Source organism: Cibotium barometz, chromosome 3 (genome assembly GCF_041138505.1).
Source record: "Cibotium barometz isolate CiBa-2024 chromosome 3, ASM4113850v1, whole genome shotgun sequence".
Lineage (NCBI taxonomy): Eukaryota > Viridiplantae > Streptophyta > Polypodiopsida > Cyatheales > Cibotiaceae > Cibotium > Cibotium barometz.
In genome coordinates, this window is record NC_141048.1 from 54,365,082 (window position 1) to 54,379,728 (window position 14,647).

A 14,647-nucleotide genomic window follows, 5' to 3' on the forward strand; every position below is an offset into this window, starting at 1 on the left:
ACGGGATTAAAAGGGAATTTATTACCATTCACCATAGAAAGATTTGAGAATGCACTATTAGTAAGTTCACTAGATAATGGATAATGATGAGCTCTCCTCATGTTTTATCACTTGATTCTCAATGATATCATCATGCACAACATCTGCACTGTGAGAATGTCTTTGATTACCCTCTAAAGCTGTCAAGATCTTTGTACAACTTGAAGAATTAATCCCTCACAACAATGTATCAATAGAACTAATCTTTAACTTAAAACAAATTGACAAGATCAAGCATAGCATAAAGATAGAAATTAAAGTAGATATCATCATCGACAAGTGTTAGTTTGAATCCCCCCTCTTCGTTAAGTGACTCCTAGTCCTTCCTTACAAGAGTATTTTAATCATATATTGGCATTAAGGTCATCTCCTTCAAAATCCTTTCTGAACTTAGTATTCACCCATCCCGTAGGTACACTTACGATTCCGTTTGATGGGTCCATCATCATCGTCTGATCGGGACTCCCTGGCTCCACTCACTCCTCCATTCTAGCTCCAAGACTTCTTTCCATCCAATCCTTCAAATCCTTTCATAGACTTGGGCTACCTTGAAGTAAGGTTCCAATGGTAATTTGGACTTATGAAGACAGAAACGAAGAAAGACTAGCAATGTCTCTTGGAACAAGGGTGGGCTCATGATTCTAATGATCCCTATCCATGCTTAGGGTTCTCAAAATGTATTGTATAGAGACATGAACATCAGCGTCTAATTTTCTTGGGTGGTCAACCCTCAGATTCTTAAGATAAGTAGCAACAATTGGGTCCACTTGATATGAAATTTTCACTGATTCTGGTTCAACCTTTCGAGGGAGAACTCTAAAGAGTACATGGTGGTTATGTCCTTCATTTAGCTCATGGGCTTCATCAATTGGTTCTATGTTAGCACTAGTTTGGTAGCTCAGCTCGTCTATTGTTTTGTTTTTTCATGTTTTTGTTGAGTTGTACTCAACTAGTTGTACTTGATACAATGTACCGAATTTGGTTTTTCATGTCTTTGTTGAGTTGTACTCAATTAGTTGTACTTGATACAATGTACCAGATTTGGAATTACTATTAAGTTTTTTTATTTCAATATTCTATCCGAATGTCAGTGTATATTCTTATACATGGTATATAGTGATCATAATGAGCTAAAATTTGTTATGTGCATAGATCATGTGGCTTACATCATGAACATACATATGCATGTGCAGGTGCTATTTTATACAATAATATTTGTTTTTGAGAAAAACTTGATGCATGGTGTGTAGTGATCAAAATGGGTTGGAATTTGTTATGTGCATAGATTATGGACAACTTACATAGCCATGATAAGATATTAGCCCCATCAGAGGCCTGTAGGGCCGTTGGAGGCTCACATGTGGAGGCCTGCTTTTTTTAAAAAGTAGGCCTCCGCACGCAAGCCTTTGGATAGGTTCCCCATACGCCTCTAATGATGGGGCTGATATTTTTTTAGGAGGTGGTATATGATACATGCATGCACACATAAATTTTGAGCTCATTTTGATCAAGGAAATATTTTTTAAAAAATAAAAAATTATTAAATATTTGTATTAGGGAAATTCCTTAAAAAAAAAAATTCCATCTAAAAGTATGGAAGTAACCCTCATTTCGCCTCATTTCTCATGTTTCCTTTATCAGGCTCTCACATCCAAGAGCATGGCTTACACCAAACAAACTGCAAAGAGAGTGTGGCCCATGAAGGAGCGACGTGGAGGACCCCCGCTCCACCAACCACAACCACAACAACATCACAAGCATAGGTGACGGCTTGGTACTATGGCTCTCTATATGAGATGAGGAAATAGCAAGGAAAGTACACATGCTCATGTTGAAGGCTTCCTTCCAATGTGTGGTTCAAGAGACAATGCAAGATGGAGGCACTCTAGGAGACTGTAAAGGCATACCCAGTGGACATTTTTGGTGACACCATGCTTGTAGCTGTCCATGCGAAGAGGGCTATCACTGAAAAGGACATGCAATTCGTGCAACGCATCAGAGATCCTCTTTGCCAGGATCTTTAGTTATATTTTTACATATCTTGCATAAATGTAATTCTCAAAATCTATGTAAACCTCAGTGTATATCTTGAAAAATATACAAACTTTTTGCTCTTATCTTATGCTATAAATTAGTCTCATATAATTTAAGTTTATCTTATGCTATAAATTACTGTCATTTAATTTAAGTTTATATAATTTGTTCGTTTATTTGCATCTTTGAATGGATACAATTGTTATTTGAGTTACGTGTTTAATTTGAAGTAATTTTTTCGAGTCAACTAATAGAATAACAAAAAATAAAAAACTACGTGCAACCAAAATTCCCATTCATAGCAAAAAAAGTTACATAGTCATCAAGGCCAAATCCTAGGCTTCTACTGGGCTCTCTAGACTGTGAAGTCGCCTTGATGGTGGGAATCAAAACATGAAATCCTTAGAGCTCTACCTTGATGATGGTGGGATCCTTTATCCCCACAAACAATGCCATGGGCCACCACATAATGCAAGGGGACCCACCTTTGAACCGATAACAAATAAAGCAACTTTAAGCATCAAAGTAGAACAAGTTTTTTTAAACTTGATTTAGTTGGAATAAGTTTGGATGAAGCACCCTTTGTAAGTGCTTTAAGCTTCAAGAAATTCTGTGCATACCCTGGAGAGAAACTCTTGTGGAAAACTATCACATCATTGGCAAGTTTTCCAGTGTACTCCCTTAGTGTAGATTCCTGAACTCTTCCTTGTCCCCTATATCTTCCACTCTACCTTGATGCAAACTCATCAAGATACACAAGTTTTTGCTCAATAAGAGCTAATGTCAGCATCAAACACACAATGCATAGGAGAGGCATTGTTTTTTTTTAATGGAACCAAATTTGATGTGTGGGGCCTCCAAGGCATGTAAAGGGCCTTGCATGTGATGGCATGCCCATCTGAGGCCTGTAAGGCATTAGTCCGAAAGATCACATGAGAAATCTTGGTTCTGCAAAAAACCACGCTTTTCTCGCACGAGTCTGCTTATTATTGTACTTTACAAATAGTTATAAACCTATATATTCATTTTTATAAACCTTATGTCTCTACAGACTTAAAAATCAACGATAATTAGTTAGAATATAATAAATCATAAATCCTACTTCTATTTCATGATATATTATTATTATTATATTTTGTTATTTACATAGTTACTTATATGATTCTTTGTACTTAAACATATCCTTAAAGTTATATTTATTTTTATACTTACATATACTTATATCTATAGACCTAAAAATTAACAACACTTCATTAAAATATAATAAATCATAAATCATCCTTCTATTTCACGCTACATTATATTATTATTATTATTATATTATATTATTTACATAGTTACTTATATTATTATTTACGCTTAAATATATACTTAAATTTATATCTATTTTTATACTTACATATACTTATATCTATAGACTTAAAAATTAAATATAATTCATTAAAATATAATAAATCATAAATCATACTTCTATTTCTAGAATGGTTAATTATATTATTATTTGCACTTAAATATATACTTACACTAATATTTACATTTTTACTTACTTATACTTATCATTATTTTCTTACATATACATGAGATTGAGACACAATAGACTTAAAAAACCATAACGCTTAATTAAAATGTATACAACTTAAAAAACCACAACACTTTTAGAGAAATAGATTCTTGTATTCACTTGGAAGAATAAGGATTACATTGAATCCACAATCTAAAGGATGTGTGGAGCAATACACTGCTTGCATGTTTTGTAATGTTCACTCTGACTCCCAATCTTCCTACAATCCAACTTGAAATAGAAGTTAGAAGGGGGATCATTGGACATCAGCTGGATTTCTTGGCTCAAAAAAATAAGGGGCCAATGACTCTCTACATTAACACTAAAAGGGTCATGACCCTCTCGAATCATAATCACATCAATGGTTAATGAATGCATGCCGTCTCACATGTCTTGGTCTAAGCTGAGCCACTCCCCTCCTAAAAGTCACCATCTCCTATACCTGAAGCAAATGCATAAAGTTTGTCTTACAATGAAGTACCTATCATTAAAAACAAACAAAAGCCAACATAAAAACATAAAAACAACAATAACCAACATAAAAAAAAATATCAATCAACATCAGTACTTGTGAATACAAACTATCAACAATTAACATAAGTGCAAACTTACCTAAAGGTAACATTTGACAGAGTGATTCTACACTCAATGATATCATTGTGGTGAGAGATGCCATGACATTTCCAATAACTAAGTCATCCAATCCTTAGATGGGCACTTGCATTGGTAAGTAATCTTACTTCTGATCACTACTTCACAGAATATCCAAACAAATGTGCAAACAAAGAAAATGGAACAAACCAACTTAGATGCACATCTCTAGAGCCTATGGTGGGTTTCATGGCACCAAGAACATCAATTTTTATGCTTCTCACATGTCTAAGCTAGAAATATATCATTCCTGGCTAGACAACGATGGTAGTGGAATGTACTCCAAACTATATTTCTCCACACAAAATACAAGAAATCATAAAAGTAAACATTCTTAGATGCCAATTCTCTTGCACTCTTGTTGTCATAGATCAAGAAACCTATCTCTGAATGGAAAACATGTACCTTTCCTCTTAAACACTCTACATTTTGCCATTCATGCAGAGTAGATGTATATAAATCTAACCATAGAATCCAAGCACAAGAACACAAAGCACAGAGATATGAAATTATTTTTAGTCATCTCTCTTGCATTAAAGTTGTCATGATGCACTCAAATCTCTTTATGCATATAAACATGCTGAATAAAAGCCTCTGTTATTGTACCTATACCATTGATGCATCTTTTGAACTCTATGATTCTACCCTTCCATTGTTTGTTGGGGTCTGTTACATCTTTGAGCTTGACCTTGAAACCTCCATGAGTACTTGGCTACATTAAAATCCAAGCTAGCTTATTGAACTCATCATACTTCAAGTTATCTTCATCATCTCTCCTATTAAACATCTCCACTATGTGAATATTATTGACTTTCCTTCTTCTTGAAGATATCTACAATAAAAAGAAAAACACCAAATTAACAAATTTAGAGTGTATGATTAATAAATATATGTGTTATAGAGAAGTAAGAAATAAAGATTGAAAGCAATAAATAAAGATTATAATAACAAGAAATATTATCTTCTGCAACCGACTACTTAGATATTAACATAACCTTGTTGCTCACAACCGTGCTTCTATAAAAATAAGTAGTAACACATTATGAAAAACATAAAGAAAACCTTAAGCCAATGAAATGAGATATAAATGATCATTACTCATAGGACTTAGTCCACAAGAGATACCACTTCAGATCCAGATAGCTATATTATTGATTATTCTTGAAGACATCTGCTATAAAAACACTTAATTAACAAAGTTACCCTTCATGATTACTAAATATCTGTGTTATAGTAGTAAGAAATATAGATTATATGCAACAAATAAAGAAACAATAAGAAATATTAGCTATTGCTTTGATTTACACAACCTTATTGCTCATAATCTTGCTTTGATTTACACAACCTTATTGCTTTGATTTACACAACCTTATTGCTCATAATCTTGCTCCTATGAAATTAAATAATAACACATCAAGATAAAACACAAACAAACCCTAAAGCTTTGAAAATTACTCACATCAAGATAAAATATAAACAAACCCTAAACCTATGATCATTACTGAGAGAAATTTGATGCCACTTTAGATCAAGATAGCTTTTTATGGTGTAGAGAAGAGAAAGTTCACATGAGAAAATAGGCATAAGTCACTAAGGTTTTGTCCAAATGAGATGAAATTTTATAAGAAGAGAGCTATGGTGGAGAGCAACATAGCTATAAAATTTCGTGAAGAAAGAGCCAGAGTTGGAGAGGATATAACAAAATTGAATTCTATCAAAAAAGGGGAGGAAATGGTTCAAAGATAGTGAAATGTGAAAGGCGGGAAAGTAGAAATTTAAACATTAAAAAGATAGTGAAATGTGAAAGGCGGGAAAGTAGAAATTTAAACATTAAAAAGAAGAGAAAAGAAAAGAAATTCGGGTTTAAAACTTCATAGGTTGTGACCACAAGGTACATCGAACAAGAAAGAATAGTTTATAGTGAAAACCACCAAAAAATCTGGCATTTCTCTATTTTTTTAAAGTTATGGGCTCAAATTTTTTATTGTCCTAAGAGATTTGGGCAAAGATATGACAAAAAACTCCATGTTACATGAATCTAGAATCCCAGTTCTCTCATTGGCTAGGCCATTGTTTTTTTATCACTCCTTAAGGGAAAAAATGGAGAGTCCATATTTCTCCTAATCAAAGAAACTTTAGCGCTATGTTAAGAATTTTGTTAGGGTCGGTCTAAGAATAAGATGGGTTGGTTAATGAAAGGTGATTTTTTGATGGGCCTACTTACATTCCTATAAAAATTAAGGCTTTACAAAGTTTGGGCACCTTTCATAATTCTTGTAAACTAGAAATTTAAATACTTACATGATATTATTTAAAATACATGTGAAATTCCAATTTTCTAAAGCTAGAAACAAAATTTACCAAAATAGTGAAACTCTCAAGTGGAAGTTGATGTAGCACGATATTGTTGCCACTTGTTTGCAATCGGATCCCTTCCTTCGCCTTGAATCTTTAGTACTACTTTTTTTTGTAGGCACCATTCCTTTCTGCTTTTAATGTCCAACCTTCGTGTTTCGGTCCTTTGATATCTAATAAGAAATTTATAACCATGGAAAATATTAGATAAAGTTTTGGGAAAAACATCATTTCGAATAAAAACAAGAAAGGGAAAAAACACCACTTTTAAATGGATCACAAATTTGAGAGGTCGCTTCCGCTACTCTCCCCAAGAGATCACTATGCTCTCCTGCACAACAGATCACTATGAACAAACCCCATACGTGCATGCAATAGATCATTTTAAACCTCCATAGCTATACATTTTTATAACATATAGATAAACTATTTGTAACTTTTAAAGATGATTTAAAGATTTAATAAACTATTTTTAACTTTTAAAGAAGATTGAAAGATTTAATAAAAACTCTACAATACAATAAAACCCCTTCTATTGAATTCACATGATTGCTATGCTATCTTGCCTACTCTTCATAGTGACTTTCTATAGGTGTCGCCCCCTTTCCACTATATTATGCTGATATGGGGACTCCGCAGGAGGAAGAGCATAAAACTAGTGTGTTGTAGGCAGACTCAAAAAACATACAAGTGACATAATCAATCAAAAGAAATTAATAAAGCTTGGATTTGAAAGGTCCGTATTTGGAGAGTGTGAGAGAGTGTGTTTGAGAGAGAGTCCGTATTTGGTCGGTTTTTTAGCTCAAAATGATGAGATTTGTCGGTTTTATAACTGAAAATGGTAAAAGTTACTGAAAATGGTAAAAGTTGATTGGTTTTTTTCAAGGCAATTCAGGATTTTGAAATTTCAGCTAGTAAAAAATATACTAAACATCGATTTTTGGTGAACACTGCTGTTTGGGGGGGGGGATTTTAGGCCTCTTGGTGCTTTTGGGAAAATGATAAATATCGGTTGTTTACCTTTGTCGTTTGTGTTTTTTTTAAAAGAATGATTACTTAGTAGCCATGGATTATCAATAATAATAACGCTAGTCACCTGTAGCTTACCTACAACCTTCCCCTAATCCTAGGGCTTTCAAACCTTACCCAGATTAAGATTTAATGCCAAAAATATGGGTGCCAAATTTTGATTCAAGTTAATTAATTAGTCAGATGGGGAAGGGGTAAGGTTTTATAAGGTGGAATAATTTCTATATTAACAAAATACCTTTAACAAATAAATAAAAAACTATTAATTTCAAAGCTAGAAGAAGAATGTAAAATTTAGTAAAACCGTACTCAAATGTAAGCTAGTGTAGCGGGATGTTATTGTCACACTTGTTTTTGCAAATGAGCCCCCCCTTGCCTTTGTGTAGTAGGATGTTATTGCAAATATTTTGAAAATGGCCCTTGTGTTTTGCCTTCAACTCTCTAGAAACCCTTACTTTTACTGTACAGTGTCATCTTCCTTTCTTTGGCCCTTTTGTTCCTAAATAAAAGATTTGCTCCTATGTGATGCACATCTAAACAAAAGCACCAATTTCAAAAATTTGCTCCTATGTGATGAACATCTAAACCAAAGCACCAATTCCAAACAAAAATGAAAAAGCAAAAAAAAAAACACAACCACAAAATGAGTGCCAAGATTTTGAATTTTGATTAAGGAGAGCTCACTCACTCTCCACTATTTTTGGCTCTTGGCATGAGTGGAAACATGTAAGGGTTCCTTCAAACATATTCAAGGACATGCCTCAAGCCCACATAGGTAACATAAGAAACATAATGAAATAAAATTAGTAAATAATGCATTTTATAGGCAAAAGATTGGTGGGAAAGAAGCTCTTTGGGTTAGGGCTTTCATGAACTGCCACATTACTTTTTATGTGGAGAACGTCTTTGTTTGATTTCATGTGCATGTGGATAATGGAATTATCCACATGTGCATGTGGATAATGGAATTATAATAGAAAGATACAAAATTACACGCTAGGGTAAACATTGATTTCCTCAACACTTAATATATATTTATAGTTATTTAGTCACTCATATTTGTGTCAATAGTAATTAAAAAATGTTTGTGAGTACATATGAACAAGAAAATTTGAATGAATACTTTATTTGAAGCTGTTAGGACACCCCTCTTATCAAGGTAGACAAGTCATTCACAGATCTTAGCTAGTTGCAACACACAAGTCATTCACAGATCTTAGCTAGTTGCAACACACAAGATACATAGATAAAAAGTAAGTGCATGTGCCAACTATCAGGAGTATACAAAAAGCACTAGGGTGTGTAAAGAGACATAAGATGTACTTTAAATTGTTGCAAACCCCCCAAGTTCCAAAGCTAGAATATCACAAAGGCTAAAGATGAAAGCAAGTGACAACTTTCTCTAAAAGTGATTAAGATTAGGAGAATATATAGACTCTCGATTTTTCCCCTTAAGGGCTTTCTCTCTCATCCAAGAATCCAGGATAAGTGATTAAAAATGTTAAAATAGTCCCATTCTCTCTCCTCTTTTAGAATCAAGAAGATCCCTTTATATTGTTTTATAAGAAATTCACCTATTATTTTATTATAATATTGTCCCATGTCCAAAGTTAGGACTACCTGTCCTCAAAATTCTCAAATTTGAAATAATATTATTCTATTTGATCTCAAAATGTGACGCATGTAAGATGTGACACTCTTAAATACTCACATGTAAGATGTGACTCTCTTAAATACCCACTGGACTTTTTGTAGACATCACATTTTTTATTTTTTTAAAGCCATGCCTACCTCTGTGCGCTCTAAGAGTGTGGCTTTTTATTTTTGTCATTTTTCATTGAGTTTACATGGGTTTATGATTTTTTTCTTCATTTAGAGACTTCTCTATTTTTTTAGAATAAGAGAAATAGGGTTTTTAGTTTAGGGCGATGCTAGTATCCTTTGATGAGGTATTGCTTTAGTTTTTTCACTTAAACTCCTTTATATGGAGAAAATTCAAATCTTTCTTTTGTTTTCTTAAGTATCTATGCTCATGTCAATGTCTAGTCAATACAGGGCACTTACATGGTTCCAGACCACCTAATCCGCTCTAGATGACATGAGACTAATATAGCTACATCTAATGTGATAAGCCAATGTGCAATTGTTGTTGAGCAACCATCTACCTAAGCATGGTGAGATTGAGCATGAGCAAGAAGGCTAGCTCCTCTGGCCATCCAGATTTCAGACAACCTATCACATCTAGACAGAGAGACGAGACCCAATCCGTTCCTAAATATCACAATACAATGCCTTTGAAGAACTTTTCCCATGAACTGCGCTCTCAAGTCTCTTGTGACCCTATTCAGTACTCTTCCTCTCCTTAGAGCGTGAGTAGACTTAACAAAATATCTAGGTAGTGATGCACCCTCTTCTATAGTCTCAACTGGGTAGACTCGACTCACTCTCAATCCTTTGTCCCCTAATTAGGACTAATGCCCCTCTTTCCATTACAACCACAGGTACTAGAGGGGTACTATCCGTTCATCAAGAAGATAATACAAGTTTGTTACAAAACAAGAAGACGCGGTTTGTTGCACAACAGTTATTCCAACAGCAATTTGGGTGGCCAATGGGATGGTTGGCAGCCAACACTTGGCGATCATAGTGGACAATGTGCCAGCAGAGCGAAGCCCACATTTGACATTTGAAACAAATTGTTCCTAAATTGTAACTTGGTCTGGATTCCTTATGGCTTGTTCTAGCCGTCTTGTTTTGGTAACTCCTCCATGGCAATGCCCCCTGAGATGAACTTGATAGGGCAATTGGTGGCATACCGAGGCTCATAGGTTCTCTTCTTGTTGCTTACCCAGGCATGCCCAATTCCAGACCTTTCATTAGCTTTTTAGAATTGCACCTTGATGGGTCTTACATTCGGATGCCTCGCCCTTGCCCTGTGCATTACTTTCATTGCCATTCATGCGGTGAAGGCAGGAGGCTCTTTCTGCTTGCGGGGGTGATAAGGTCTTCTTGGAAGACTATCTGTTTTGGTTTCTTGGGCCTTCTCTTCCAACCCCAAACCCATTTCCACACCCATAAGGTGGTGTTCCTATAGGTTCACGCTTTAGCGTCTCCCTTTGCATGTTCGGTAGTTGACTCCATTTTGCGAGGGGCTTTAGCAGGGTTGCTGTTTGAATGATCTATTGTTGCCTCACCCAGATCTCCTCCTAGTTGGAAGGCCTCAGGGAACTTGGTTGTTGGGGTGTCAAGATTAAAGTCTTTATACAATTTAGGGAAGTGTCCTTCTAGATGCCCATGCTTTAGCGTCTCCCTTTGCATGTTCGGTAGTTGACTCCATTTTGCGAGGGGCTTTAGCAGGGTTGCTGTTTGAATGATCTATTGTTGCCTCACCCAGATCTCCTCCTAGTTGGAAGGCCTCAGGGAACTTGGTTGTTGGGGTGTCAAGATTAAAGTCTTCATACAATTTAGGGAAGTGTCCTTCTAGATGCCCATGCTATGTTGTCCTAGCTCTTCTTGGACCCTTTTTGCCCTTGTTCCTTAATCCTATTTTCCCCTTTGGCCTAGCCTTAGCAGTCTTATATCATCTTCTCCTTGGTCTTGATTTCCTCGGCATACCCATTCCTCACGGCATCCAGTTGATCTTGTCTCTTCCAGAGGTTCGCATGTGCTGTCTCATCAAGGCAATGTTTAGCTTGTTGACAGTCATGGAACACACCAAATCAAGAAGATCTAAAAGCTAATGCCCATTGCTGAGTGGTACTATCCTTCTTGAGTGGATTACAAGAAATTTGAACAAGATTAGAGCCAAGACTTGGCTACCCCATGCAAGAGAAGATAGTTTGAGCTTTCCAATAAAGCTTGGAAGGAAGAGGTTTATGTAATGTATTTGACACCAAAGATGTATTAGCAATTGGATGTGGAGCAAGATCAACTTCAGAACTTGCATATATGAGATTTGGAGCAGGGTGAAACAACTGTGTGAAAGATACTTTTTTATTAAAAGTTATGATTTAGTTCTAGGTTATATTGAAGTTCTTTCTAGTTAAAGTTGCGTTATTTGTTGAATTTTTAAGTTATACAAATGTATAAAACCTAATTTTTGGTTAATAGTTGTGTTTAATGATGGTATTGATTTTATGATGTAGGCCAAAACAGGAAGAGAGCATTCACTTCCAATTTGGAGGCCGAGTATGCACCACTATACAAGAGAATGATAATGTGACAAGAGAGAAATGAAGGATAAAAACATAACAATCTTTGGGTTGAGGGGTGTATTCACCCATGTAATCCAATTACCCAAAGACCTCCACAATTTAGTGGACTTTCATCTTTCTTTATGTGTCAAGGCAATGTAAAGTTATTGGGATACACTATGGGTCTTGCAATGCAAGCGCATAGTGTCTACACATTTTTTCAAGTGCACTATGGTGGGCATGGATGCAAGGATTAAGGAGCTCACAAAGTCATTAAGTGAAAAGGAGAGAGTGTGTCAGAATCTACAAGATGCGATGCATGTTATGGAAAATGTGGTGCACATTGTCAAGCTAGACAATGTAGAATTGCATGGCAAAACATAGGGTTTAGAGGAGAACAAAAAAATGATAGCAATGCTTGCAAAGACCGTTGTTTCTAGACCGTCAATGAAAACCAAAGAAGCATGTGGGCGTGTGAGGTTTCTCAAACCACTCATGAGTTGACCAAAGGGAGTGGACAATAAAATTAGCAAGTCTATGCACAATGTGCAAACATGCAGAATATTTTTTCCAACCCAAGTAAAGAGATTGATGATGCAATTGCAAAGGTCCTAAGAAAAGGTATGGTGAAGTCTGCAGGGTGGTTGCAAGATCAGGGTACCTAGTTTTGTCCACTCAGGCACCCTGTAAACAGTAAAAAAACAGGCATTTGTTTATCTTTAGTGGCTAATCTCTCCTAGTAAATGAAGGAATTTCGTTTCAAGTTCTCTTGTTGGAACATCATATTCAAAGTTAGAAATATAGTTTCATAATTTAATTAAGCATTAGATAGTCAAAAGTCTTCATTTTCTTAGGTACAAAGTCAATGTATGCACCCTGTCCCAAATTTGAACTGATTCCATAAAATGCTAATATCTTTTACATATAAACTCATATGAGATTCCTACTTTATACCTTAGATCTTCACATAATATGGAGCTTAACTTGATTTTTTGAGAAAATTTTAAGATATTTGTCTATTTTCTTTAAATATTTCAAGGTCTTTAAAGTGTTACAATATACGCCACTTTTTGTACCCACAATAGCTACCACTTAAAATCCTCAATATTGTAGATCAAAAGAGTGGGTAGATACTGAGACATTAGTAGAATGTGGTAGTTAGTAAAAACTACAAATCCAATGGTTGGATTTTTAATGATCTCTTTTTCAAAATTCTTCCAGACTATCAGAAGGCCTGCAAATATTAATAATCTAATTAGTAAAATTACATTTTTGATGTGAATCATATAAAACCCTATAGGGACTAGTGTGCTTGTAATGGTGCATCTATGGAAAAATAAATTGGATCACTTTAAGTATGGAAATATCATTTTTTAATCATTTCAGCGTACTTTTGATTAATTTTGATTAATTAGACTAATTTATATTAATTTAAGTTATATTGGATTAATTTAAGGGTAAGCGTATATTCTATTATTTGCTTGATCTCATTTTAAGTACCTTGTCCCCCAAAACTTGCTCTCCAAGCATTGTCCCAGTCCAGCATAAACTGGATAAAACTGGACACCCTGATCTTGCAACAACCCTGCATTGGAAAACCCAAAGTTAAAAACCATTGTTGAGGATGCTATAAGAGTACGCTTGAAGGAGGTAAGTAATACCTTCATAGCTATAGATCCTCAAGGCATATGTGACAAGGTAGGGCTTAGCTGTGGATCCTATGCTATGATTTATAAGTAATTGGATTTAGGGTTCAAGGCTATTTTTTTCACAAGAGACGGATGGTGACCATCCCTAAAGCATTCCATGTGAAGCAGGCATAGAAAGATATTAATGTAAAAGTCTTAGACATAATTGGTGAGCCAATGCATTTTGAACATACAAAGATGCTTAAGTATGGATCAAAGGAAGTGCCCATGTAGACAATAACTTAATATTAGATATATGTAAGTTACAAGCAGCAATGGTGAAGTTCTACAACATGCCTATTGAAGAGTGCAAAGGTAAGCTTCAATTTGTTTTGTAGCTTGACAAGTGTGAAGTCATTAACAGCAAAAAGCTGAAACGTGTTATCTTAACACGAATAAATAGGGAATTTGATCCCAACATCAATTCAAAACATCCAAAATATTTTAGTGTGCAAACCGAGAATGAAATATGTTGGTTTGCTGCATTTGAGGTGCCAGAGGAGGACCATGAAGTATTGAAGATGTTTTTTAACTTAATAGAGATACGAGATATTGTATGATGGTAAAACAATGGTGAAGTTTTGCATGTTGATGGGTTTGGTGATCAATACAAGGTAAAATGGAATCTTGATGGCAATTTGAAAACATTGAAATGTATTTTTGGTATTTTAAATTCAGCATCAGCTGAGTTCCGTTGCTTATACTGCATGAAATCCAGAAAGAAAGGAAAGAATGGTAAGAAACATTTGATTGAAAGGGCATGAGAACATGGTTCTCCAACATGTGACCAATGTGTTCAAAGGAATGGAATGTTGGTGCCATTAGATCCGAAGTGGCATCCTATTTTAGAAATAGCGTTCACAAGGGTCCACTTTTGCACCTTGCATTGCATAGTAAGGATAATAGAGAAGTTGGTATTTTTGTGAGTACATGTGTTTTGCCTATAAGATGTAACCTACTTCAAATGGTGATGCAACATGCGAGAAGGTAGAACAAGTCTTATTCGATGTTGGATTACATTGGGGCTAAGTATAAATAAAAAGGACGAGAAAATGTCAAGAAAGAGTAGAAATTATTATGTTTTGGGGGAGCAAGGG